At 46.4% G+C, this 26,319-nt stretch overlaps 1 long non-coding RNA gene across 1 annotated transcript in view; it reads left to right on the top strand.

The window, feature by feature from the left end:
• The window catches only part of LOC140456951 (uncharacterized), a 99,778-nt gene that overhangs the window by 22,283 nt on the left and 51,176 nt on the right, over positions 1 to 26,319 (top strand). The window contains exon 4 of the long non-coding RNA XR_011953278.1: positions 13,219 to 13,375. This is a non-coding gene — a long non-coding RNA (uncharacterized lncRNA). The remainder of the gene's footprint in view (positions 1 to 13,218; positions 13,376 to 26,319) is intronic.

Raw genomic sequence — 26,319 nt, forward strand, 5'->3', positions numbered from 1 at the left:
ATGAAGGTGCTGGCTGCTCAGGGGAGGACAGTCAGACCCATGTCTGTGATAACACAAGCGGCCTGACTGTACAGGAGGGGAGGGAGAAGGAAGAAGGAGCAATAGGCACAGGCCAGTCAGGAAATTGAAGAAGGTGTCAGTGGTTCTGTGACTGTCGATGTAATTGCAGGATAGTGGGGTCAAGAATGTCACTGCGTCCATCAAGTCTGCTCCACCATTCAATTTTGACTGATCGGTTTTTCAAGCCCGTTTTCCTTCTTTCCCCCTTTGATCTCATGGCGATCAAGAACTTTTCTACATTTGTTTTAAATCTACTCAATGACTTTGCATCCACAGCCATCTGTGACAATGAGTTCCACAGATTCCCCACTCTCTGGGCGAAGACATTTCCCTTTATCTCCGATCTGAAAGGTTTTCCCTTTTCTCGAATGCTGTGCCCTTTGTTACTCATCTCTCCTGTCAATGGAAACATCTTCCCAACGTCCACTCTGCCCAAGCCACTCAGTTTCTGTAAGTTTCAATCAGAACTCCCCTTGTCCCTCTAAACTCCATCATGTATAGTGCCAGAGCCCTCAAACATTCCTCATCTTTTAAGCCTTTCATTCCTGATATTTTTCTTGTGAACTTCCTTTAGACGTGCAACAGGTCCAATGCATCCTTCCTGATGTATGGGGTCCAAAGTATAAGATATTCAGAAATGATATAAAGGAAAGAAAAGGATGAAGGGTCGAAGTATTGGTTCAGGATAGTGTTAGTTAATGAGTCTGAGAGAAAGGGGATGCCTCCAATTTCAGAATGAATTTTGCTGGAGCTATAGAACATAAAGTATAAAGTTATGTGGTGACGGACCGTCTGTGGGCTGCCATCTAATGGAAAAGGTACAGAAATGGCAGCGTGATCGTGTTGAGAAACTTGCATTATCCAGATACAGACTGGGATACTGACCGTGTCTGGGCAGTGACGGATTGCATGGAGGAGAGCTTACTGCAGGAGTATGTGCCCACTCCAAGGGAAAATGTACAGTTGAACCTTGGAAAAGTGGTGGGGAAAGTGGAACCAGTATCAGGTAGGAATATTTTCAGGCACGATGATCATTTTATTGTAACGTTCAGAATGACGGAAGAGAATACTATGCATTGACTGAGTTTGAGAAAAATCAATCGACTGGGAGATGCCTTCATTGGGGCAAGAATGAATCTGGGAAGTTATGACCAGAACACCAAGTTGGTCAGAAAAATACAAATTGAATAATGGGGTCCCTTCAATGGCTTGGGCCCGTTCGAGGAATAGTTCCTCACACTGGAAAGGCAGGGTAAACAAACCCAACGCTCCCTCGATGACAATGGAGCAAAAGGTTAAGGTGGAGAAGAACAATTGAATAGCTGTCAGATAGAGAACACAATTGTGAACCAGGAGAAATGTTGAAGGTTTAGGGTAGAGATGGTAGAGCGAAGAAATTTATGAGGAAACAGAGAGCCAACATAAAGTTATCCGACCTCTAAGGGAGCGTGCGAAAAGGTGGAGCAAGGCTGATCCAACACTTGAAAGAGGATTTTTACTGAGAAGAAGGGAAATGGCTGAGTGTGAGATGAATACTTCATCTCTGTCTTTACATAAGTGGCCGAACCCACCCAGGTCATGTTGACAGAGGAGGAAACTCTGTCACTAGAAACGTTCAAAATTGATGACGAATATCTTTGTGGCACAGGCAACAAACATGTTTCACCGTTTTTCCCTCGATATGAGTGACATTAAATCATTCATTCATCCATTCATGGAATAAAGGGGACTGCATCAATTTGGACACAAAATTGACTGATTGGTAGGGAATCGAGAGGAATGGTCACTAGATTTTTAATTCAGGCTGGAGAAAGATTTTCTGTAAAGATCCGCAGGATTCAATTTTGGGGACCTCATTCATTTTGATATGTATGAACGATGTACATCTGGTGTGCAGGGACCCTCTCAAAGTTTACGGTTGACACAGCACTTAAATTGTAAACTGTGAGGCAAACCTTACAGAACTCTAAACCTACATCGCCAACTTCTTCGAAACAGTAGAGAGGTGATTGATGAAGTTTGGCACATTGAAACATGAGACAATGCAAATTTCCAGCACGAATATTAAAAGACAACATAAAATAGGCAGGAATACAGAAGCACAGTATGTGCAAAGACCATTGAAGTTTGTAGCACATTAAACATAGGTAAAGCATGCAGTGTTCCTGTCTTTATAAATACTGGTAGTTCAAGAGTAAAGAGGTGATGTTGAACTTGCATCAAACACACTCGACTTCGAGTAACTTGCAGGTGGTGTTTGACACAGACGAATCACAACTTTGGTGATTGCTTTGGCCATGAGCTGATTTCTGACATCATGCCCTGACCATTATTAACTTTAACTACTCACTGCTCCAGAATGTACTTCACTGGCTGAACCCATCTGTTGTTTGAACCTTGAACTGTGAAATACAGACTTAATGATGACAACAACCTGCTGCTGACACTCTCGGGTTGAAACCTGCAGAAGCAAATCTGATTCGAAATCAGACCAAAATCCCATCCATCTGACATTGCTGTGCATGCTGATCTATATCGCTATTGTGTGTGGCAATGCCTTTATTTTAATATTCCCAAACACTTTCACTCATCTGTCCATGAAACTTCCCTCAGTCTCTCTGTGTCAATTATCCAAAACCCTGCCGTTAGTCATATTTAACCTCGTTTCCTTTAAGTATATTTTCTCTCAAGCAATGATTTTCACATTCAACCACCTTAAATACGCCCCCCCCAAGCACGCGCGCGCGCACACACACTCACACACACACGCCCTTGATGTGTGTATCGTTCCCATATGAGAGTAAAGTTTTGCAATACTCCTCATGCGAGGCAGATGATCCAGTTTACTGAGCAATGCACTGGCATAGTCTGCACAGCTCTCTATGTTGGTCTTCTCCCAGTTTCTGCTGCTTGAAGTGTTCTGTGAAAACGAATCGGAATTTTATGAATAAACCATTTCAGCTGATATGAAAATACCTTTGTTCAATGTTCTCATTCTTATAATTTTATGCTCTAAAGGTTTAATCCTCCAGTTAGACCCATCACCCAGTCTTTTTCTCCACATTTCTACAGCATGTTCTCAGTTAATTAACTGTCTGTTTCTTTATTTAAAGTGAATCTCTCTGTCTCTCTGCATCTTTCCCTGGCCTTGGTTATTGGCTCTCTAGTGTATGCGGACATTGTGAAGCTCAGAGACAATGAAATGGTGTGTGTCAGGCTGTTCACTTCCCAGTGTGTGCCATGTGGTGTTCCACGGATGGGGGAAGGTGATGTGTGTCAGGTTGTTGTTACTGATGTGTCCCATGTGGTGCTGCATGGACAGGGCTGTGCGAGTCAGGCTATTGTTCACTTCCTGGTGTGTGACCAACTAGGAGAAAAGGAGGACTGCAGATGCTGGAGACCAGAGTTGAAAAGTGTGGTGCTGGAAAAGCGCAGCATGCCAGGCAACATCCGAGGAGCAGGAGAATCGACGTTTCGGTCATAAGCCCTTCTTCAGGAATGAGGCTGCTGTGCCATGCGGCCTGAGATAAAAGTTGGGAGGGTATTAGGGAGAGGGGCGCTGGAAATACGACAGGTGGAATGCGGTGAGGGTGAGCGTGATAGGCCGGACAGGGGTTGGGCCATGAGGTCGGGTAGAAGATTACAGGTTAAGAGGGCGGTGCTGAATCCGGGGATTGGGACTGAGATAAGGTAGAGAGAGGGGAAATGAGGAAGCTGGAGATTTCTACATTCATCCCGTGTGTTTGGAGGCTTCCTAGGCGGAAGATGAGGCGCTCTTCCTCCAGGTGTCATGTAGCCAGAGTCTGGCAATGGAGCAGGCCAAGGACCAGCATGTCCTTGGTGGAGTGGGAGGGGGAGTTAAACTGTTCAGCCACGGGAGGTTGGGTTGGTTGGTGCGTGTGTTCCAGAGGTGTTCTTTGAAAGCTTCTATAAGTAAGCAGCCTGTATCCTCAAGGTAGAGGAGACCACATTGGGTGCAGCGGATACAGTATTTGATGTGTGTGGAGGTGCAGGTGAATTTTTGATGGATATGGAAGGATCCATTGGGACCTTGGGGGGAGGTGAAGGGGGAAGGGGTGGGCGCAAGTGTTGCACTTCTTGTCATTGCAGGGGAATGTGCCTGGAGTGGAGGTTGGGTTGGTGGAGGGTGTGGACCTGACGAGGGTGTCACGGAGGGAGTGGTCTTTCCGGAATGCTGATACGGGTGGGGAGGGAAATATATCCGTGGTGGTGGGGTCTGTTTGGTGGTGGCAGAAATGACCGAGGATGATACGATGTATCCGAAGGTTGGTGGGGTGGAAGGTGAGGACCAATGGGGTTCTGTTCTGGTAGAGATTGGAGGGGTGGAGTTCAATGGTGGAGGTGTGGGAAGTGGAGGAGATGCGGTGGAGAGCATCGTCAACCATGTCTGAGGGGAGATTGCAGTCTTTGAAGAAGGAGGCCATCTGGGTTTTTCGGTATTGGAATTGGTCCTCCTGGGAGCAGATGCGGCGGAGGTGAAGGAATTGGGAATATGGGATGGCGTTTTTACAGGGGGAAGGGTGGGAGGAGTTGTAATCTCGGTAGCTGTGGGAGTCGGTCGGTTCATAGCAATGTCTGTGTTGAGTCGGTCGCCCGAGAAAGGAATGGAGAGGTGTAGGAAGGGGAGGGAGGAGTCTGAGATGATCCAGGTAAATTTGAGGTCGGGGTGGAAGGTGTGAGTATAGTGGATGAATTGTTCAGCCCCCTCGTGGGAGCACGAGTTAGCGCCAATACAATCATCGATGTAGCGGAGGAAAAGGTGCTAGTGTTAGTGTAGCTTTGCAAGACGGACTGTTCCACATATCTGACGAAGAGGCAGGCATAGCTGGGGCCCATGAGGGTGCCCATGGCTACTCCTTTGGTTTGGATGAAATGGGCGGAATCGAAGGAGAAGTTAGGACCAGTTCAGTCAGTCGAAGGAAGGTGTCAGTGGAATGGTACTGGTTGGGTCGGTGGGAGAGGAAGAAGCTGAAGGACTGGAGGCCTTCTTAAGGGCGGGTGGAAGTCTATAGGGACTGGATGTCCATCGTGAAGATAAGGCGTTGGGGGCCGGGAAGCAAAAATCTTAGAGGAGGTGGAAGGCATGGGTGGTGTTCCGAACGTAGGTGGGGTGTTCTTCGACTAAGGGGGACAGGACAGTGTCGAGGTATGCAGAGGTAAGTTCGGTGGGACAGGAGCAGGCTGAGGCAATGGGTTGGCCGGGGCAGTCAGGTTTGTGGATTTTGGGTAGGAGGTAGAAACGGGTGGTGCGGGGTTGTGGGACTGAGTTTAGAGGCGATGGATGGGAGGTCCCCTGGCGTGATGAGGTTCTGGATGATCTGGTAGATGATGGTTTGGTGGTGGGAGGTGGGGTCATGGTCAAGGGGGCAGTAGGAGGAGGTATCCACGAGTTGGTGTCTAGCTTCAGCGGTGTAAGTATCGGTGCGCCAAACTACCATTGTGCCTCCCTTATCTGCCGGTTTGATGGTGAGGTCAGGGTTGGAGTGGAGGGAGTGGGGGGCTGCGCGTTGTGAGGGTCACACACTTCGCGGCGTGTCCCATGTGGTGCTCCATGTTCGGTGGGGGTGGGTGTGTATCGGGCTGCTGTCCACTTCCCCGTGTATCCCATTCGGTGCTCCATGTTGGATCGGGGTTTCAGCAGTTTTGACTCACGTCTTTGAAAGATGATCTGTGCCTGTCCAATGAACGTCTGACGTCTGTGTTTGTCCCTCTGAGTGGAACGTGTGGTCAGTAACACAATGAAGCCCCTTGACTACTGTTGTAAAGGACCAGGTGTCTAACATCTCTGACAATGCTGTCACTTTAGAAAGGTTATTTGCTCCTTTTCTTGAAAGGGAGATCTTAAAGGTCGACACTGCCTACTGCAACCGGCTGAAGTAAATAACTTCGGAGGCTTTTTGGATTTTTTAAAAATCGTGATAACAATGGTCAGCTGGCACAGGACAGGCTTTCCAGTTTTTCTGAGTTGTGACAATCACCAGATGCCTGGGATGGGAGAAGGGATGGACGTTCAGCAAATGATCCCTTGCTGCTATTCTCTCTGAAATCTGTCTTGATGCTGTTTGCTCCTGGATTGGAGAACTACATGCAATACTGACTGGCCTTGGATGTGTCTTTTTGGCAAGGGCTGAGTTTATGAGATGTTAGTACATTGGAACATTTCATTAGTAGAAGGTATTGTATCCATTATTCTATTAAGATTTCCAGTAGTAAAGTTATTCTACATCCCTCTTCCTTTTTGTATGGGTTTTTATTAGAGTGCTTAAATAAATTGTGTCTTGCTTTAAGCTCTGTGCTTTGATGAGCCGAATCGCATCTGGAACACCCATTTCACATCTACCTTTACTATAAGACAAGGTTAGAACCAGGCTATCAACTTAAACTATTTTAAGGCAGTCTGGTCTGGTCCATAGCCTGATTCGATACCGACCACCCCAAATTGGGTTCAGAACGTTAATCCCTACCATCTGGAAACAGGCCATTTGGCCCATCTATCCAAAACAACCTTCTGTGAGAAAAGGAGAGATGATTATAGCTTTAGCTTGGCATTTTAAGTTTGGTGGAAACGCCATCAGGATTTTTGGAAATGGGTAAAATTCAATTGTAGATGAGGCAGCTTGAACAGTAAAAGGAATTGAATCAGTTTGAAATATGATTATGAGCATAATCAAAAGAAAAGTAGAGGAAGAATAAAGACAGAAAAATAAAGAAGAAAGGTTGAAAGAGAGAGACTTTCAACGTCAAATGTTAACAATTTGAGTAGAAAGTCGACTTAGAAGGCAGAGATGAATGTAGATGCTAGGCTGAGATGGGAGGATATTGAGCAGAAGCAAACCTATGGTAGCCAAAGGTCTGATGTGGATCTGTTTAAATGCATCCAGGCATTGTCTACATTTGATGAGAAGGATGCGAAAGCCTTTTTAATTTTATTTGAGGAAGTGGCTAAACGAATGCACTGACCAGTAACCGTATCAATTTAGTTGATCCAAACAAAGCTGGTAGATATAAGGAGTGAGGTATTTGCAACACTATCAGAGGAGGTATCTGACCAGAATAAGGAGGTGAAGAAACACATCTGAAGTGTATATGAGCTTAGGCCAGAAGCCCACAGACAGCGTTTTAGGAATCTAAAATAGCATCCCTGGTTAAACATACATTGAGATTGAAAGGATCAAACAAAGTAATTTTGAAAGGTGCATAAGGGCATTAAATGCAGAGCAAAAGTATGGCACTCTTAGAGAGATTCTTACTTGGGAGGAGTTCAAAGATTCGCCTCCTCCAGTTGTGAGAACTCGTGTGGAAGAGCTAGAATGGCAAGATTAGAATCAGAAATGACTGATGATTATCCATAAATCAAAGTTTGGCTTCTGTTAGGGATTGAGAAGCATGTGCATGATCTTTTTAAAACATATACCTGTGAGAGTAAGGTTTATTGGTGTAGGCCAGGGGTAGCAGGTGAGGAGGTTACAGCATTAAGAGGTAAGGAGGCATGTCAATCTTTTCAGCTGAGACATGACAAGATATGTCATTCAGAAGGTCGACTGGAGAGATGAGATTTGCTCAATTATGTAACGTGTAGTTGGAGTGTCTGGTGAAACCATCAACAGAAATATTTTACAGTTGGGAAGGAGGCCTTGAGCTTGGTGTTGGCGTTACAATATTTCAGCATTTAAGTTGCCAACAACGTTGTCTGAGACAAATAGAAATACTGATCGTAACAACTAAATATTTTTGGAGAAATTTAAGGCGAAAACTTCCAGTCTGTTCAGATAGAATTTATTGTTGCTGCCATTCAATGTAGAAGTTATACAGGTGACAGGGCGAGAAACCGTACTTGCTGATAAGGTGTCAAGACTTGGATGAAGAAAGGCAGAGGCGTTTTGTGACTGGAGTAAACTGACAGAAATAGAATGGAGTTGTGAATGTTTGCATGCTTAGTGTAGAAGCAATATATATGTATCATAGTCCACTATAACAATAAGAATAAGGGGTTTAAAATGAGGCTATCTTTGTATATTGATGGTTCATTTTTCTTTCAAAGGGGGAGTTATGACTATACTGTCACTTTAAAAAGGTTATTTTCTCGTGGGTTTCTTTTTGAAGAGAGGTCTTAAGGACAGAGATGCCAAATTGGCGCCTGGAAATAGCAGAAGTAAATAACTGAGGAGGCCTTTAGGTTTTATTAAAACGGTGTTAACAATGGAAAGGCAGTGGTCAGCTCTCCCAGAGCAGGTCATCTTGTTTTGTTTCTAGCGGCAGCGTTTAGAAGCTGCTGATGATCCCAGAAGGGTTGGAAGTTTCAATGCATGATCCCAATCTGCTCTTCTCCTTGAAAACTCTCTTGAAGTTTCTTCCTCCTGGATTGGAGAACTGCACGTAAGATTTGTGTATGAATTTACCTTTTCGTCAAGAGGCATGTTTATGGGGTGTTCCTGTATTAGGACAGTTAATGAATAGAAGGTGATGTACCTATTGTTTGCACACATTTTCCAGTAGAGAAGCTATCCCCAATTGTTCTTCTCTTTGATTGTGTTTTAACTAGACCGTTTGAATTGATTGCATTCTGCTTAATGTTGAGAGGGTTGACCAGTCACAACACATCTGGAGCATCCAATTCACATCTATGTTTTAAAAAAGGAAAATATGATGAGGGGGTCTGATCTGGTCTATAACATTTCCAGTTGAGGGGTTTCTGTTTGTGTCCTGTTATTGAAACGTTAGCAGAGGTGCTGGGGATAGTATGCTCGAGGACGTGCTGTGAGCTGCCTCAGGCATTCAGAGATGCCTGAGTATTTTGTGATCCAAATCTGGATGGAGCACACGAGGAACGGATGAGGATCCTAGGATTGTATTCATTGGAGTTTAGAAGATTAAGGGGAGATCTAACAGAAACTTACAAGATAATACATGGCTTGGAAAGGTTGGACGCGAGGAAATTGTTTCCATTAGGCGAGGAGACTAGGGCCCGTGGACACAGCCGTAGAATTAGAGGGGGTAAATTCAGAACAGAAATGCGGAGAATTTCTTCCGCCAGAGAGTGGTGGGCCTGTGGAATTCATTGCCGCAAAGTGCATTGGAGGCCAGGACGCTAAATGTCTTCAAGGCAGAAATTGATAAATTATTGATGTCACAAGGAATTAAGGGTTGCAGGGAGAATGCGGGTAAGTGGAGTTGAAATGCCCATCAGCCATGATTGAATGGCGGAATGGACTCGATGGGCCGAATGGCCTTACTTCCTCTCCTATGTCTTATGGTCGTACTGCAGTTACAGCATCTGGGTGGGTAACAGGGACCACAAATAAATGGAGTAGAGGCTGCAGAGGGGGAAGCTCTGAAATCACAGAGTGAGTGTGTGGGCGAAAGGGATCTGCTGTGTCCACTCGGGGTTTTCCAAGACCAGCTTCCCAAGGGACACTTAACCCAGGAGCAGTGTGTGAGGGGAACTTACAGAACAAGGAGCTGGTTACAGAGCGGCGTTACCTCTTTCAACACGACCTACATCTTCACACCAGGGGGAGACAGTGCTGCCAGTGGCTGTTCGGGTCCCTGCTTCATTCCGCTTCTATGATCCGGAACGTTCCAGGCAGAAATGAGTGACATATCCACCATCTCCCAGTATCTCAGCATCAATGTCACTGTTCGGTGATGTAGGATATATGTGGTGGATGAGGTGAATTTTTCTCCTCAGCAGGGTGTATCCTTGTTTTCCCAGTATAGTGGGATTCCCGATGGTGTACATAGCTCTGTGGGGTCCCCATGTCAATGAGGAGAGCTAGAGGAACTGAAGGAATTCTCACCTCATTAATGTTGCATTGTGCCCATGCACTGTACATCATGTTAGCGAATACCCACTGTCCTGGACGCAGCCACAGCCTCGTCATTCAGAAACAGCCATTCCCATAGTCCTCGGATGTCCATTTGGAAAGAAAGGATGGAATCTCAGATGCAGGCCCATTGTACACTGCTCAAAACACGCTCCTCCTCGCCACTTTCAACCACCAACCAACTGCATCAAAATATCCCGTTTGCACTGACAGCATAGGTGCCACTGTGAATATCAGATGGTTCAACACATCCCATGCCTGAACGGGCCAGAGTGAAACCTCCAGAACAGGCTGTTTCACTTAGCCCTGTAATTCCTCTCCATTACAGGATAATACTGCCTTACAAACTTCCTGAAACAGATTGCAGGTTGTATGTTCAGTTATATTCCACCTGGTAAACTACTATTCATTGACTTTACCTGTCTATATCAATTTTCAGACTCTCCACATTCTCTTGCTAACTTAATGTCTTGCCAACTTAGTGTCATCACCAAACGTAGTAGCAGTACATCTGTTCAACTCCTCCTGATCATAGATATAGATTGTAAAGAGCTGAGGACTCAGTGCTGGTCACGGTTTGTCTCCACTCGCTCCTGAATGGCTTTTGCCTGAAACGTTGATTTTACTGCTCCTCGGATGCTGCCTGAACTGCTGTGCTCTTCCAGCACCACTAATCCAGAATCTGGTTTCCAGCAACTGCAGTCATTGTTTTTCCCTATCCACTCACTACGCTCTGTCAAACTGATTGAAACAGATTTATCCGGAGTGCCTGATTCCTGTTTGATAACCAGTCCTCCCCATTCCGGTGCAGCACAGTTGAAGGACTGAATAAGAACGAGGAGCATCAGTCAGCAATCCAGTCCCCCGAGCCTGCTCTGCCATTTAATACAATCATGGTTGATGTCAACGTGGCCTCAGTCCCACTTTCTTGTCGTTCTCCCTATCCCATAATTTACTCAATGTCCCAGTACTCACTGCACTCCGAGACAGTGATTTCACAGATTCACAACTCTTCGAGAGAAGTAAGGTCTTCTCACCCCTGTTTTAAATCTGCTCTGCCTAATCCTAAATCTATGATCTCTTGTTCTAGTTTGCCCCACATGAGGAAATATCCACTCCATACCGACATTGTCAATCACCTTTAACATACACCAAACCTCAATGAGGTCTCCTCTCCTTCTTCTAAACCCAGAGTGTATCGGCCTGAACTGCTCAAATGCTCTTCAAAAGACAAATTCATCTCTGAAATCAGTCTAATGAATTTGTTCTGAACTGCCTTCATTGTAACTACATCCTTCTGCAGTCAAAGCGCTAGAAGTGTACAAGGTTCAGCACTTAAAGTCTCACTAATACCTTGCAGAGCTGCAGCAATTCTTCCATTCCTTTATATTCGATTCGGTTTGGAATAAGTGCTGAAATTGCACTTGCCTTTCTCATTCCCTGCTGTACCTGCATGTGAGACTTGTGTGATATGCTCAAGTACACCCTGGTCCCTCTGCACATAAACACTCTGAAGTTGCTTTCCATTTCCATAACAAGTTCGATTCCTCTGATCGAAATGGATAATCCCATAATGTTCCACATTAAATTTTACCTGCAAGATGTTAGCCCTTTCATCTAAACTGCTCATTTCCATTTGTAAATTTTCTACATCATCATTGCATCCGCCTACTTTGCTACCTGTTTTAGTATCAGCTGAAAATGTGGCTGTCGTGTTTTCTCTGGCCTCATCCAAGTAATACAATCGATTGGAAATAGTCGGGCCATATGGTCTGAACTCTATAGAATCCCCAAAGGTGCCAACCATTAAACGAAACAACTATTCCATCTCTCTATATTTTATTGGCTCACTAGCCCTCTATCCAAGCGAATAACCGATGTCCCTTTATTTTGCAGCTTAATCTTTTGTGCAGCGCTTTAATCAATGCTTTCTCAAATTCCAGATACTTTATGCCAACAGGATCCCTATTGTCTACTTTGCTTGTCACATATTTAAAGAACTCGAACAAATAAATTCTTTAAAAGACAATGCTGATTCTGATGTATTCCATTTTGACGTTGCAAATCCCCTGTTGTTAATTAATTAATAATGGATTCTCACAATTTCCCTTAATTCCCAACAGTTTGCTCACTAATTTTATTCATTACTGATGATGATTATCCTAATTCCTACCCGTTGTATAACCTCTACGTTCCCTTTCCCGTGTTCCTGTATAACAGGCACAAAGATTTAAAAAGATCTGCTCCAATCGCTGTGCAAGGGGCATGAGTGTCTGAATGGAATAATTCTGTTCCTGGTTTACACACTCAATGGGCTGAATATCCCCATCATGTTCCTACATTATAGTCTCAATGTAGACGGAACATCCTGATTTACATTTTCAAGACCTGTTTCTCCTCCTCCTGATGATATGTCAGGAGCTTGAGGTCTTACGAAATCTTCCTGTTGCTGTGTAACAGGATACAGGACGAGCTGAAGTGTCTCTTCATACTCCTTCACAACAGGTTTATACTGAACAATTACCTCCTGCATCCCTGAAAAGGGATCAAGGGAGTGGTTGGTCTTCTCGTGTTCCCATATAACAGATACATGTGTGAATGACCTCTTCCTTTCCATAACATGTCTCAAATAATTTTATCCCCTTCTCTAATTCTCATGCTGAATGACCTCTTCCAGTATCTTCCAGTTCCTGTGTTACAGACCTGAGGAGGCTGAATGGACTGGTCCTATTGCTGTGTAACAGGATACAGGAGCACAGCCGACTCTGGGTCTAGTGTTCAAGTATCGAGGAGCTGATTGGTCTCCTCCTGTAACTGTATAACAGGCTACAGGGAATAAATAGTCTCATTCTGTTCTGGTGTAATCGGTTTGAAGGTTTGAATATCCTTCTGCTGTTCCTGTGTAACAGGCCGGAGACGTGGAATGGATTCCCCTATTTGGCTGTGTAATTGTCTTCTGTTGCTGACTCCTTCCAGTGCTCTATGTAAAAATATGATCATCTTTCATTCTCATAAACTCCAATGGGTATTGGATCAACCTGATCATCCTTTCCTTACAAGTTAACATCTTCGTTGAAGCAATTAGTTGAGGGAACCATCTCTGAGCTGCTTCCAATGTAATAATATCCTTTCTTCAGTGAGGAGACTAAATGTGTACACCAGACTCCAGATGCGATCTCACTAGGTACTGTACAGCAGCAACAACACTTTAACAGCCTGTTGTAAGGTTCCCACCCAGTTTAGAGCAGTGTCATCTGTCTGGGGGAAATGCACAACATTGCTGATAGACCATTCTCCTTCTCTTCTCCATCAGCATAACGGGAGATCTAGTGAAAAAAGGACAACGACACTTGAGAAGAACGAATAACGTGACGAGATTACTTCAACGTCCACAAAAGCCACACAAATGTCTCAGATGAATTACCATTTATCTCCCCAGAGGCCACAACTCTCAGATTCCAAAGAACCTGGTAAGGTGGTGCTTAGCGAACATTGATGGAAGTTATATCTCAAAGTGAAAGAAGCAATACAGAAGTTGGCTGTGTTATAAAACAGGGAAATATATACGTAGGTTTGTGAGTACTACAGTGATAATGACCAGCTTCAAGCTGCATCTAAACTGTGTTAACCTATGTGAATGCTAATGCTGGGAAAAATGGATTTCATGACCATGTTTGAGATGGCTTCATTTAAGAGTATGTTGAGCACTGAGGTAGAGGTCAGGCAGCTTTGGAATTGACAGTATGTGATCAGAAGAGCGAAATGAAAATACTGCTGTAAATGAGGTGCTTGGAATATTAATCATAATGTATTGAATTTTGTATGACGTCTGAATATATTTTTTTGAAATTGCGGTTATAAACCTGAGTCTTGCAAGTGATGAATGTATGAGGGGCAAATTAGCTTCAGTGAATTGGAGAAGTACATGAAAAAGATTTACTGGCAGACAGGCAATGGTTGTTGTTTAAATAAACACTTAACATGTACAATATATACATATTCACCACAGGGCAAACAGCAAAAGGATAAGGTGACTTGCCAATAGTTAACAAAATAAGTGAAAGATTGCATCAAATCAAAGGAAGCATCTCAGAAAAATGCCAAATATTGTGGTAAGCAATGGATTCAGAAATATCTGGGACAAAGCAAAGGAGGACCAATGAACTAATAAGAAAATCAAAAAGAACAAGAATGCCAACTACAAGAAACATAAGGATGACCAAACGCTTCTCTCGATACTTGATGGGAAAGTGACGGCAAAGACGCGTGTGAAATGGTGAATATCCACACAAGATAATTTCTTGGAATTTAGGAAATTACAGGCAAACGATACAGTTACTTTCGTGTCTATCTTATAAGAGGTAAGATTAACTGATGGAGAAACTCAGTTTTTATTCTCCAGTGATTGACGAAATGAAAGGATATTGCAGTGAAGCTTAGAAAGTTCACACTTTCTGACACAGGGCATGGAGATATACAGCCAGGCAAGGTTATGGAGAATCCCAAGATGTTCTCCACGTACATTAAACAGAACAGAATAACCAGGAACAATTAGGGCCTATTAGAGACCAAGGGGGCACTCTGTGTGTGAAGCTGGAGAATTGATCGATTGTTACATGACAGCTCCACATCTATTTTACTTGGGAGAAGAAGGATGCAGGAACAGAATTCAAGAAGAAGTATTGGGAAGCTCTTGAACAGATTGATATAAGATGTGAACAGGGATTGGAGGCTTTGGTTGGTATAAAATTGGAATGATTGCCAGGTCTGGGTGAGTTGTATCACAGGCTGCTGTTGGAGACAACGGACAAAGGGCCCTGACGCAAATGTTTAAGTCGAATCTGGCCACAGGGAAGTTGGAGATGTCTGATGACTGGAGGACAACTAATTTGGTCCCATTTTATCGAAGGGTGGTAGAAATAGACCGGAGAATTATAGACCAGTCAGTAGTTGATCAGTGTTAGGCCAAGTCTTGGAGAAAATAGGAAAGGAGAAAATTGATCTTCATTTAGAGAGGCAAGGCTTGATCAGGGATAGTCAGCATGACGTCATCAGGGGAAGCCACTCCGAATGAAATTTATTGTATAGTTTCGAGCATGTTGTTTATATGGTTTTTCAACAAGGCCATTGACAAAGCCCCGTATGGGAAACTGATTTTTAAAAATATTCATGATATCAAGGGTAACTTTGTATGCTACATCAAACATTGTCTTAGTGGCAAGAGACAGAGGGTGGTGGCAAAAGGCTGTTTGCGCAACTGGACACCAGTGTCTGCTGGTGTACCATTGGAATCAGTGTTCTGTCCCTTATTATTTGTGCCATTCATAACTGATCTAGATGTGAATTTCCGGCGGTGGGGGTGGGGGTGGGCGTGGTGGCGGGGGTGGGGGGTGTAGAGTGGAGGAGTGTGATAATCAAGTTTGTGTTTGACACAAAGATTGGCCAAGTGGTTGGTAGTGTAAAGGAAGGCCTTATGTGAAAGGAAGATACAGATGGAATGGTCAGATGGAAAGTAACCTTCATAAATATGAGGTGATGTACTTTGGAAGAAGGAACCAAAAATAGGGTTATGCATTGAAAGGCAGCACACTGGGAATCTCAGAGGGTGTTTCTCCACAGATCCCTGACTGTGACTGCACAGGTTAACAAGTTAGGGAAAAAGTGAGGACTGCAGATGTTTGACATCAGAATCACGAAGTGTAGTTCTCGAAAAGCAGTCAGTCAGGCAGAATCCAAGGAACAGGAGAGTCGACGTTTCGAGCATAAGCCTTTTATTAAGGAATAATTGTCACATTTCTGATGAAGAGCTACTTCTCGAAACATCGACTTTACCACTTCTCGGATGCTGGCTGATCTGCTGTGCTTTTCCAGCAACACACTTTTTGACTGACGTTAATAGGTTAGATAAGAAGGCGGAGGGAACCGTAGGCACAACCTTCATTCACCAACATATACATTGTCAGAGCTATACAACTCTATCTTTAGGCCAAGATGGAATACTTTGTGTAGTTCTGGGAACCTTATTACAGGAAGGATGTGATTGCAGTGGATGGGGTGCAGAGGAGATTCCCCAGGATGTTCCCTGGGATGGAGCATATCAGCTATGGAGAGAGGCTTGGTAAGCTTGGGTTGTTTACTTTGGAGCAGAGAAGGCTGAGGGAGACGTGATTGGGAAGGGTAAGATTACGAGGGGAATTTTCAGAAAGATTTTTGCTGAAGTCCCAAGCCCAGTGTGCAAAATCAAATCTAATGGGATTGTGGCGAATATTTGGACATGGTTTCATAAAGGGACAGCTGGCAGGAAAGAGTGAGTAAAACTTTTTCCGATTTTGATTTTATGAGCAGGTGTATTTTTCAGGATAATTACAACAAAATACAGCGAGAAGCTTTCACGTGTTGCCACAAAGTTGTACCACTTTGAATAATTGAAGAAAAGGGAATAAACAGAGGATACAGCTTGAAGAGAGTTGATAGGTTGTGAGCCTGCTCCTCACCATGCACCACCGCTGGAACCCAATCCCTCCATGACAGCTACATCACCATATACACCAGACCTCAGCAACATTGAAGATGCTGATCCTCAGGGATCATCTTTGCCACTGGGCAGATACTCCTCCATCACCGGCTCATCGCCCCCTGTGCCAGACCATTCCAATGTCAGAGACATGTCTCTTACTGCTAGACCCACTTCATCGATGTTACCACAATGGCCTTCCACTCTCCGCTTCATCATTACCAGTGCAGGATCCAATCTGCAACGAATCTCCAATCCTCAGACATCACCGTTTGCTGCTGGGCCCTATCTCATCCACGTTGACATTGCTGATGTAGCAGTTGCCAATTCCACGTCCTGTGCTTGCCTCGGAGAAGTAAGGACTCACTCTCCTACGCACTGGATTCAGCTTGAGGTCCAAACCCTCGGTCCAGTTTGAGGCCACTAAGTTACAGAGAGAAAAGTGAGGGAGAAAATCAGGAAAAAAAAGCAGGTCAGAGTGTACAAGCTACAGCAAAGGAGCCCTTGGACCGGAAAAGTGGGATAAAAAGGATCCTTTTATTGGAGATGAAGGTTCGTAGAGTATCTCAGGAAAGTGTTTTTGGGTCCCAGTTATTCGCAAACATCTCGAACATTTGGTTGGTGGAATCAATTGCAATATTTCTCAGTCTGCCAGAACTGCTGTGCACTTCCAGCACCAATAATCCAGAATCTGGATTCCAGCAGCTGCAGTCATTGTTTTTACCACAGTCACTGACACCAATCTCCCCTTTCTGATATAAACCAGCTCCACAGTCACTGACACCAATCTCCCCTTTCTGATATAAACCAGCTCCACAGTCACTGACACCAATCTCCCCCTGTCTGATATAAACCAGTCCCACAGTCCCTGACACCAATTTCCTCCTGTCTGATACAAACCAGCCCCATAGTCACTGACACCAATCTCCCTCGTCTGATATAAACCAGCCCCACAGACACTGACCGCAATCTCCCCCATGTCTGATATAAACCACACTGACAGTCACTGACACCAATCTCCGCATGACTGATAAATACCAACCCCACACTCATTGACACCAGTCTCTGCCTGTCTGAAAGAAACTAGCTCCACAGTTCCATACACCAATCTCCCCCAGTCTGATATAAACCAGACCCACAGTCCCTGACACCAATCTCCCCCTGTCTGATATAAACCACACCGACAGTCCCTGACACCAATCTCCCCCTGTCTGATATAAACCAGCCCCACAGTCCCTGACACCAATCTCCCCCTGTCTGATATAAACCAGCCCCACAGTCCCTGACACCAATCTCCCCCTGTCTGATATAAACCAGCCCCACAGTCCCTGACACCAATCTCCCCCTGTCTGATATAAACCAGCCCCACAGTTCCTGACACCAATCTCTCCCTGTCTGATATAGACCAGCCCCACAGTCACTGACACCAATCATCTCCTGTATGATATAAACCAGACCACAGTAACTGACATCAATCTCTGCCTGACTGATATATACCAGCCCCACAGTCACTGACATAAATCTCCCCCTGTCTGATGTAATCCAGCCCCACACTTCCGGAAACCAATCTCCCCCGTCTGATATAAACCAACTCCACGGTCACTGACACCAATCTCCCCATTTCTGATATAAAACCAGCCCCACAGACACTGACACCAATCTCTGCCTGTCTGATATAAATTAACTAGGAAAAAACAAGGACTGCAGATACTGGAAACCAGAGTCAAGTTTAGAGTGGTGCTGGAAAAGCACTGTCAGCGTTGATATAAACTAACTCCACAGTCACTGACGCTATTCCCCACCCTGTCTGATATAAACCAGCACCACAGTCACTGACACCAATCTCCCCTTGTCTGATACAAACCAGCCCCACAGACACTGACCGCAATCTCCTCCTGTCTGATATAAACCAGCCGCACAGTCAGTCACACCAATCTCGTTCTGTCTGAAATAAACCAACTCCACAGTCACTGACACCAATCTCCCAATGTCTGATATAAACCAGACCCACAGTCACTGACACCAATCTCCCCTTTCTGATATAAACCAGCCCCACAGTCACTGACACCAATCTCCCCCTGTCTGATATAAACCAGACCCACAGAAACTGACACCAATCTCCCCTTTCTGATATAAACCAGACCCACAGTCACTGACACCAATCTCCCCTCTGTCTGATATAAACCAGCCCCACAGTCACTGACACCAATCTCCCCTCTGTCTGATATAAACCAGCCCACAGTCACTGACAAAAACCTCCCCATGTCTGATATAAACCAGCCCCACAGTCCCTGACTCCAATCTCCCCTGTCTGATATAAACCAGCCCACAGTCACTGACAAAAATCTCCCCATGTCTGAAATAAGCCAGTCCCACAGTGCCTGACACCAATTCTCCCTGTCTGATATAATCCAGACACACAGTCCCTGACACCAATCTCCTCCTGTCTGATATAACCCAGACCCACAGTCCCTGACACCAATCTCCTCCTGTCTGATATAAACCAGCACCATAGTCCCTGACACCAATCTCGTACTATCGGACATAACCAGACCCACAGTCCCTCACACCAATCACCACCTGTCTGAAACAAACCAGCCCCACAGTCACTGACACCAATCTCCCGCGTCTGATATAAAGCAGCCCCACAGACACTGACCGCAATCTCCCCCGTGTCTGAGAAAAACCACACTGAAAATCATTGACACCAATCTCGTCCTGTCTGATATAATCCAGCACCACAGTAACTGACACCAATCTCCTTCTGTCTGATATAATCCAGACCCACAGACACTGATACCATCTCATCCTGTCTGATATAAAGCAGACTTACAGTCCCTGACACCGATCTTCCTCTGTCTGACATAAACCAGCACCACAGTCACTGACACCAATCTCCCCCTGTCTGATATAAATCACCTCCACTGTCACTGACACCAATCTCACCTTGTCTGATGTAAACCAACCCCAAAGTCCCTGACACCAATATCCTCCTGTCTGATATAAACCAGACCGACAATCACTGATGCCAACCTCCCCCTGTTTGACATAAACCAGCCCCACACTCACTGACACCAATCTCCACCTGTCTGACATAAACCAGCCCGACAGACCCTGACACCAATCTCCCCCTGTCTGATATAAACCAGCCCCAGATTCACTGATGCCAATCTCCCCCAGTCTGACATAAACCAGGCCCACAGTCCCTGACACCAATCTCCTCCTGTCTGCCATAAACCAGACCCAAAGTCCCTGACAGCAATCTCCCCCTGTCTGATATAAACCAGTCCCACAGTCACTGATGCCAATCTTCCCCTTGTCTGACATAAACCAGCCCCACAGTCCCTGACACCAATCTCCCCCTGTCTGGTATAAACCAGCCCCACAGACACTGACACCCAACTCGCCCTGTCTAACATAAAGCAGACCCACAGTCACTGACACCAATGTAACCTTGTCTGATGTAAACCAACCCCACAGTCACTGACACCAATCTCCCCCTGTCTGATATAAACCAGACCGACAGTCACTGATGCCAATCTCCCCGTGTCTGACATAAACGAGGCCCACAGTCCGTGACAGCAATCTCCCCCTGTGTGATATAAACTAGACCCACAGTCACTGACAGCAATCTCCCCCTGTCTGATATAAACCGGCCCCACAGTCCCTGACACCAATCTCCCCCTGTCTGACATAAACCAGCCCCACAGACCCTAACACTAATCTCCCCCAGTCTGATACAAACCAGCCGCACAGTCACTGATGCTAATCTTCCCCTTGTCTGACATAAACCAGGCCCACAGTCCCTGACACCTAACTCTCCCTGTCTGATATAAACCAGCTCCACAGTCACTGATACCAATCGCCCCCTGTCTGATGTAAACCAGACCAACAGACACTGACACCAATCTCCCCCTGTCTGATATGAACCAGCCCCACAGTCACTGATGCCAATCTCTACCTGTCTGATAAAAACCAGCCCCACAGTCACTGACACCAATCTCCCCCTGTCTGATAAAAACCGGGCCCACAGACACTGACACCAATCTCCCCCTGTCTGATATGATCCAGCCCCACAGTCACTGATGCCAATCTCCCCCTGTGTTATATAAACCAGGCCCACAGTCCCTAACACCAATCTGCCCCTGTCAGATATAAACCATGCCCACAGTCACTGATGACAATCTCCCCATCTGACATAAACCAGACCAACAGACCCTGAAACCAATCTCCTCCTGTCCGATATAAACCAGACTCACAGTCACTGACACCAATCTCCCCTTGTTTACTATAAACCAGCCCCACAGTCACTGACAACAATCTCCCTCTGTCTGAAAAAACCAGCCCCACAGTCACTGACACCAATCTCCCCCTGTCTGAAACAAACCAGCCCCACCGTCACTGACACCAATCTCCCCCGCCTGAAATAAACCCAGTCCTACAGTCACTGACACCAATCTCCCCCTGTCTGACATAAACCAGCCCCACAGACCCTGACACCAATATCCTCCTGTCTGATATAAACCAGCCCCAGAGTCGCTGATGCCAATCTCCCCCTGTCTGACATAAACCAGGCCCACAGTCCCTGACACCAATCTCCCCCTGTCTGATATTAACCAGCCCCAAAGTCCCTGACACCATTTTCCCCCTGTCTAATTTAAACCAGCCCCACAGACACTGACACCTATCTCCCCCTGTCTGATATGAACCAGCCCCACAGTCACTGACACCAATCTCCCTCTGTCTGATTCAAACTAGCCCCACAGTCACTGACACCAATCTCCCCCTGTCTGATATTAACCCAGTCCTACAGTCACTGACACCAATCTCACCTTGTCTGATGTAAACCAACCCCACAGTCCCTGACACCAATCTCCTCCTGTCTGATATAAACCAGAACGACAATCACTGATGCCAATCTCTCCCTGTTTGACATAAACCAGCCCCACAGTCACTGACACCAATCTCCACCTGTCTGACATAAACCAGCCTGACAGACCCTGTCACCAATCTCCCCCTGTCTGATATAAACCAGCCCCAGAGTCACTGATGCCAATCTCCACCAGTCTGACATAAACCATGCCCACAGTCCCTGACACCAATCTCCCCCTGTCTGACATAAACCAGACCCAAAGTCCCTGACAGCAATCTCCCCTGTCTGATATAAACCAGCTCCACAGTCACTGATGCCAATCTTCCCCTTGTCTGACATAAACCAGCCCCACAGTCCCTGACACCAATCTCCCCGCGTCTGATATAAACCAAACCCACAGACACTGACACCCAACTCGCCCTGTCTAATATAAAGCAGACCCACAGTCACTTACACCAATCTAACCTTGTCTGATGTAAACCAACCCCACAGTCCCTGACACCAATCTCCTCCTGTCTGATATAAACCAGACCGACAGTCACTGATGCCAATCTCCCCGTGTCTGACATAAACGAGGCCCACAGTCCGTGACACCAATCTCCCCCTGTGTGATATAAACCAGCTCCACAGTCACTGATACCAATCGCCCCCTGTCTGATATAAACCAGACCAACAGACACTGACACCAATCTCCCCCTGTCTGATATGAACCAGCACAACAGTCACTGATGCCAATCTCCACCTGTCTGATAAAAACCAGCCCCACAGTCACTGACACCAATCTCCCCCTGTCTGATAAGAAACAGGCCCACAGACACTGACACCAATCTCCCCCTGTCAGATATAAACCAGCCCCACAGTCACTGATGACAATCTCCCCGTCTGATAATAAACCAGACCAACAGACCCTGAAACCAATCTCCCCCTGTCCGATATAAACCAGACCCACAGTCACTGACACCAATCTCCCCTTGTTTAATATAAACCAGCCCCACAGTCACTGACAACAATCTCCCCCAGTCTGAAAAAAACAGCCCCACAGTCACTGACACCAATCTCCCCCTATCTGACATAAACCAGTCCCACAGACCCTGACACCAATATCATCCTGTCTGATATAAACCAGCCCCAGAGTCGCTGATGCCAATCTCCCCCTGTCTGACATAAACCAGCCCCAAAGTCCCTGACACCAATCTCCCCCTGTCTGATATTAACTAGCCCCAAAGTCCCTGACACCAAACTCCACATGTCTGACATAAACCAGCCCCACAGTCACTGACACCAATCTCCCCCGTCTGATACAAACCAGCCCCACAGTCACTGACACCAATTTCCCCCTGTCTGATATAAACCCAGTCCTACAGTCACTGACACCAATCTCACCTTGTCTGATGTAAACCAACCCCACAGTCCCTGACACCAGTCTCCTCCAGTCTGATATAAACCAGACCGACAATCACTGATGCCAATCTCCCCCTGTTTGACATAAACCAGCCCCACAGTCACTGACACCAATCTCCACCTGTCTGACATAAACAAGCCCGACAGACCCTGACACTAATCTCCCCCTGTCTGATATAAACCAGCCCCAGATTCACTGATGCCAATCTCCCCCAGTCTGACATAAACCAGGCCCACAGTCCCTGACAGCAATCTCCCCCTGTCTGATATAAACCAGTCCCACAGTCACTGATGCCAATCTTCCCCTTGTCTGACATAAACCAGCCCCACAGTCACTGATGACAATCTCCCCGTCTGATAATAAACCAGACCAACAGACCCTGAAACCAATCTCCCCCTGTCCGATATAAACCAGACCCACAGTCACTGACACCAATCTCCCCTTGTTTAATATAAACCAGCCCCACAGTCACTGACAACAATCTCCCCCAGTCTGAAAAAAACAGCCCCACAGTCACTGACACCAATCTCCCCCGATCTGACATAAACCAGCCCCACAGACCCTAACACCAATATCATCCTGTCTGATATAAACCAGCCCCAGAGTCGCTGATGCCAATCTCCCCCTGTCTGACATAAACCAGGCCCACAGTCCCTGACACCGATCTCCCCCTGTCTGATATTAAACAGCCCCAAAGTCCCTGACACCAATCTCCCCTGTCTAATATAAACCAGCCCCACAGACACTGACACCTATCTCCCCCTGTCTGATATGAACCAGTCCCACAGTCCCTGACACCAAACTCCACATGTCTGACATAAACCAGCCCCACAGTCACTGACACCAATCTCCCCTGTCTGATACAAACCAGCCCCACAGTCACTGACACCAATCTCCCCCTGTCTGATATAAACCCAGTCCTACAGTCACTGACACCAATCTCACCTTGTCTGATGTAAACCAACCCCACAGTCCCTGACACCAGTCTCCTCCAGTCTGATATAAACCAGACCGACAATCACTGATGCCAATCTCCCCCTGTTTGACATAAACCAGCCCCACACTCACTGACACCAATCTCCACCTGTCTGACATAAACCAGCCCGACAGACCCTGACACCAATCTCCCCCTGTCTGATATAAACCAGCCCCAGATTCACTGATGCCAATCTCCCCCAGTCTGACATAAACCAGGCCCACAGTCCCTGACACCAATCTCCTCCTGTCTGCCATAAACCAGACCCAAAGTCCCTGACAGCAATCTCCCCCTGTCTGATATAAACCAGTCCCACAGTCACTGATGCCAATCTTCCCCTTGTCTGACATAAACCAGCCCCACAGTCCCTGACACCAATCTCCCCCTGTCTGGTATAAACCAGCCCCACAGTCCCTGACACCAATCTCCCCGCGTCTGATATAAACCAAACCCACAGACACTGACACCCAACTCGCCCTGTCTAATATAAAGCAGACCCACAGTCACTGACACCAATCTAACCTTGTCTGATGTAAACCAACCCCACAGTCCCTGACACCAATCTTCTCCTGTCTGATATAAACCAGACCGACAGTCACTGATGCCAATCTCCCCGTGTCTGACATAAACGAGGCCCACAGTCCGTGACACCAATCTCCCCCTGCGTGATATAAACTAGACCCACAGTCACTGACAGCAATCTCCCCCTGTCTGATATAAACCGGCCCCACAGTCACTGACACCAATCTCCCCCTGTCTGACATAAACCAGCCCCACAGACCCTGACAAAAATCTCCCCCAGTCTGATATAAACCAGCCGCACAGTCACTGATGCTAATCTTCCCCTTGTCTGACATAAACCAGGCCCACAGTCCCTGACACCTAACTCTCCCTGACTGATATAAACCAGCTCCACAGTCACTGATACCAATCGCCCCCTGTCTGATATTAACCAGACCAACAGACACTAACACCAATCTCCTCCTGTCTGATATGAACCAGCCCCACAGTCACTGATGCCAATCTCCACCTGTCTGATAAACACCAGCCCCACAGTCACTGACACCAATCTCCGCCTGTCTGATAAAAACCAGGCCCACAGACACTGACACCAATTACCCCTGTCTGATATGAACCAGCCCCACAGTCACTGATGCCAATCTCCCCCTGTCTTATATAAACCAGGCCCACAGTCCCTGACACCAATCTCGCCCTGTCAGATATAAACCAGCCCCACAGTCACTGATGACAATCTCCCCGTCTGACATAAACCAGATCAACAGACCCTGAAACCAATCTCCCCCTTTCCGATATAAACCAGACCCACAGTCACTGACAACAATCTCCCCCTGTCTGATATAAACCAGCCCCACAGTCACTGACACCAATCTCCCTCTGTCTGAAAAACCAGCCCCACAGTCACTGACACCAATCTCCCCCTGTCTGATATAAACCCAGTCCTGCAGTCACTGACATCAATCTCCCCCTGTCTGACATAAACCAGCCCCACAGACCCTGACACCAATATCCTCCTGTCTGATATTAACCAGCCCCAAAGTCCCTGACACCAATCTCCCCCTGTCTAATGCAAACCAGCCCCACAGACACTGACACCTATCTCCCCCTGTCTGATATGAACCAGTCCCACAGTCCCTGACACCAAACTCCACATGTCTAACATAAACCAGCCGTACAGTCCCTGACACCAATCTCCCCCTGTCTGACATAAACCAGCCCCACAGACCCTGACACCAATCTCCCCCTGTCTGACATAACCCAGCCGCACAGTCACTGATGCCAATCTTCCCCTTGTCTGACATAAACCAGCCCCACAATCCCTGACACCAATCTCCCCGCGTCTGACATAAACCAAACCCACAGACACTGACACCCAACTCGCCCTGTCTAATATAAAGCAGACCCACAGTCACTTACACCAATCTAACCTTGTCTGATGTAAACCAACCCCACAGTCCCTGACACCAATCTCCTCCTGTCTGATATAAACCAGACCGACAGTCACTGATGCCAATCTCCCCGTGTCTGACATAAACGAGGCCCACAGTCCGTGACACCAATCTCCCCCTGTGTGATATAAACCAGCTCCACAGTCACTGATACCAATCGCCCCCTGTCTGATATAAACCAGACCAACAGACACTGACACCAATCTCCTCCTGTCTGATATGAACCAGCCCCACAGTCACTGATGCCAATCTCCACCTGTCGGATAAAAACCAGCCCCACAGTCTCTGACACCAATCTCCCCCTGTCTGATAAAAACCAGGCCCACACACACTGACACCAATCTCCCCCTGTCTGATATGAACCAGCCCCACAGTCACTGATGCCAATCTCCCCCTGTCTTATATAAACCAGGCCCACAGGCCCTGATACCAATCTCCCCCTGTCAGATATAAAACAGCCCCACAGTCACTGATGACAATCTCCCCGTCTGATAATAAACCGGACCAACAGACCCTGAAACCAATCACCCCCTGTCCGATATAAACCAGACCGACAGTCACTGACAACAATCTCCCCTTGTTTAATATAAACGAGCCCCACAGTCACTGACACCAATCTCCCTCTGTCTGAAAAAACCAGCCCCACAGTCACTGACACCAATCTCCCCCTGTCTGATACAAA

This window comes from Chiloscyllium punctatum, chromosome 31 (genome assembly GCF_047496795.1).
Source record: "Chiloscyllium punctatum isolate Juve2018m chromosome 31, sChiPun1.3, whole genome shotgun sequence".
Taxonomy (NCBI): domain Eukaryota; kingdom Metazoa; phylum Chordata; class Chondrichthyes; order Orectolobiformes; family Hemiscylliidae; genus Chiloscyllium; species Chiloscyllium punctatum.